This window comes from Phlebotomus argentipes, unplaced genomic scaffold, assembly GCF_947086385.1.
Source record: "Phlebotomus argentipes unplaced genomic scaffold, Phlebotomus argentipes genome assembly scaffold_18, whole genome shotgun sequence".
Classification (NCBI taxonomy): domain Eukaryota; kingdom Metazoa; phylum Arthropoda; class Insecta; order Diptera; family Psychodidae; genus Phlebotomus; species Phlebotomus argentipes.
The window spans coordinates 6,909,416-6,913,435 of NW_026776177.1; positions in this window are offsets into that span (position 1 = coordinate 6,909,416).

A 4,020-nucleotide genomic window follows, 5' to 3' on the forward strand; every position below is an offset into this window, starting at 1 on the left:
TCCGCCCTCCCGCACTGCACGGACCTCCTGTTCCGCGCATCCCCGCCGCTCACCCACACCGCCGCCGTGCACTCCCTGGCCAGGCGCTATGACAAATCGCCGGCCAACATCAGTCTCACCAATCAGAATCACTTCACGTTCTACTTCAACGCCGACCGCCGCCAGTCGGTCAACGTGCTTCTGCCGGCCGACCCGGAGGCCGCGCAGAACAGCCCCACTTCCAGCGACGAGGCCATCCTGGACGGACAGCGCCAGGCGCCGCTCCATCGCATCCGGACACTCTCCAGCGCCGTGGGACTGTCCAGCCTCGTGCGCGTGGTGCGGCGCCGCGCCAGGAAGTGCAGGGACTTCCTCCGCCGCGGCTCCATCAATTAGTCATCCAATTCACAGCGTAGAGGAGATGTAGTTCCTTGCTGAACCTTCCCCGGCGTTAGTTTGTTATAAGGTGAGGAAAGGAATATGCCAAATCAAAATAGACCACTTATGAGCATGCATCGCATAGAGGATAAATCATTCGAGGATCATTGCAATCGCCATTGAATCAGTGCTTCATTGCCGCATAGTTGATTGATCGTTTCTTGAGTGAAAATTGCATTGATTCTATCCAAAAGTTAGCTTGAATCACAGCAAGATAGACGACACAAGTAACGAATTATGCGGCAATTGGGCGATGATTCAATGAAACAATACAAAGAGTAATGCGAAAGTGAATAAATTCTAAATTCTCATAGTGTATGAAAGTATTGAATATGCAAAACTCTCCACTTTGTGCACTAGGGAAGATACTTTTAATTATAGTTAATGCATAGCGTATGATGTAGGAAACACACCCATAATTAGGAATATGTATTTATCTCATTACTTAGCAAATTACTGATGTCGAACATTGGAAAACACGGAAGTGAGTGTGTAGGTTTGTGTTTGTACATAAATAGGCTAGGTCGTAAGGTGTTCATGTGGGATTAATAATGGTAAACAATATTTAGGATCTTTTGTACGGATTTCACCTGAGTTGAACATTATGTGGCTTTGTCTTTGCACAAAAAAATGGAAACTAAAAAGGAAAAATATTGAAAATTTGCATAGAAGATGAGAATTTTAGGTAAAATATATATATAAATGAAAAAATATGGAATTTCTGGTGTAAGATGGAGAGTTAAATGAATTGATTACGAGGGTGAGCAAGTGGTTTTATTATAAAATGACGAAATCATATATAAGGAAATCGTGTATAAAGTTCTCTATATAGCAGAATTGACTCACTCAGAGGCGCGTAGAGAGAATCTTTGACATATAACGTTATATTTTCTAGTGAATACTCAAAGTAAAATCCAATAGTAGGATAAAATTGTAGGTCCGCAGAAGTGTGTGGCGATGATGTTGTATTTGATATACAACGGGCGGGAATTGATTTGCATATAGCATGATACCAGAATCAATTGCAATTAATGGAAGTGGAAGGTGAAAAAAGAAAGTCGGTGGGCAAGGCGAGGACAGGCAATAGAGCAGGACAAGGTTGGAATCCTACAGTGCTAATGCATTTATCACTTTAAACTAATTGTATTTATCTTCCTTGCCAACACTTTACATCGATAAATAAAATTCGACGGCATAGGAAAGAGATATCTTTATAACGTTGTTCATTCATATTATATATATACATAAATAAATGTTTAACTAAGGAAATGTCTCATAGCGAAGTGGAAGAGAGAGTATATAATAATGTAAAACTTCATCCGTGTATGAATTCCATTAGATGAAGAGAATATTTAACAATGAGCGCGCGGAAGGCAGAAAAAGGAAAAAGAGGAGACTTTCGAGTCAAGCTAAGCATCAAACACCAAAAAAAAAATTAGGTACTATTTGAAATTAAATAAAAAATGAAAACCTACTTGTAGAGTGAAGAGAATTCAACAATATTATAATGAGAATACGTATAGTATAATGAAGAAAAAAAAAAAATATAATGTCATAACGAGAAAAAAGAACTTTGAGAAAATTAATTGCACTGCCAAAATGGTTTTTTTATTCAAAAACAAGAAAACAAGATTGATATGGAAAGTAAAAGAAATTGATATTATACATAAACTTTAGATGACATAATAATGAATTATACCATTTTATGAGAAAATATTTAAAAAAAAGAAAGAGAGAAACTATAGAAAAAAGTGACATAGAAATTAGGTTTATCATGTAATGAACTCAAGGTGGAAATTATATTTGCTATTTCTCCTCTTTGGTTTATCAATCGAACAATTCAAATTTGAGCCAGTATTGACTTTTTGATAAATATCTGTGTAGAAAAGAGAAAAACACAATTGATTTTCAATTTTATTCCACATTTTGCTAAAACAAAAATCACACTTGCATTTCGTAATCAATTGAAGGCGCGATATTTGAATAGCAAATATAAACACCTGTATCTAATCTCCATGTAAAATATTAGTACAGGACAAGAATGTGTAATATTATGTGATTGTTTAGTGTGTGTTGAGATGAGTTGCATAAGTGAAAAGGGTTGTTTTTCAACTAATATTTTCATTTCTCAAGATTCTGTGGTGCTACAGACTAAACTATTACTTGCGTAATGCTTCAACATGTACATTTACGGTAATTTTGGGCCTATCAAGCTTGAATTTCTATCGGAAAAAATTGAACAACTCAGTTTGCAATTTATCAATAGAAAAAACACTCCTTCATCTCAGCCAACAGCCAGAAAATGCCCACAGGAATCACGCCAATTCGGGCCTAGAAATCGCTCATAAAGCACTCTTCATTTGCCTATCTGAATTTCGTGTGTGGGAAGAAGGGAGAAATCAAATGAGTAAAATGTCTTTAAAAGCAATAAGTTTGATAAAACATTCTTCATTCTCCGTAATTAGGAAGAAAGAAAAAAGATGGAGTGTAACGAATATTCTGCTCGAGAGACGGAAAGAGTAAAGTTAAAGTAGATGAATTAATACTTGAAATGATAAATGATACAAGATTATATATAATAGTTGATAACGTGGGCCAAAGATGAACAAAAAGGTTAAAAAAAAATAGAACATCCTCTTTTTCAGTCACCAGCACAAAACCCTCTAAAAAAAAAGAATCCACGGCATTTCTGGAATGTGCATTCATGACACTTTGCAGCTCAAAATAGGAAATCCCCCAAAAAAAATCTGTGCATTTGTGGACATTTCAGAATTGCTGACCAGCAAATTAAGAGAAAGGAAATTGAGAATTTCGCGAAATTACATCATAAAGAACTTTTTGAACAATGAAAGATTAAGAAAAAAAAAGTAACTCACGTGTTTCAATTATTGACATTATTCTAAATGTACATAAAATAAAATTACTACATATTATACATAAATCATAAGGATGTAACTAAAGAGAACGTATAAAACATTGTCTTTGACGGATTCTGTTGTTCCTTCAATTGCTCAATTTGTCTCTATAAAGAAAAAAAAACCTTTTTACATTCCCCTTTTTTACTCCCATTGCATATCACGATATTTTCTTCATTTTCCACACAATCTCATCAAATCTATCCACAAACTCTCTGTCACTCTCTTCATCCAATTTTGTTATTCTATAATACGAGGAATTATATCTAAAAAGCACTTTACGCAAAAATAAAATTATGTGATCTCTAAAATAATCTATATGATTAGTTAAAAAATATATTAAATTGAAGATATTAAAAAAAAGAAAACAACTTTTCGAAACGAAATATATTAAAAGAGGAAGGAAAAGAGAAAAAAGAAACATTGAGGACACATAAAAGCATACCAATTATTGGAAAAAAAGTGAAGGAAATCTTCTATACTGACAATTAAGAAAAGGAAATATTAACATTTTATTAGCCCAAGGAAAATATCCAAATATGAAGAGAAGATATTGTATTATATACAGAACAATATATAATAAAAAATTGTACATTGCAATAATAAATTACGAAACAATAAACTAAAAGGAATAATAAATCTCAGTGGTTTTCTTCGTCTTGTTGCGTGTCGAAAGGAGTAAAACAAG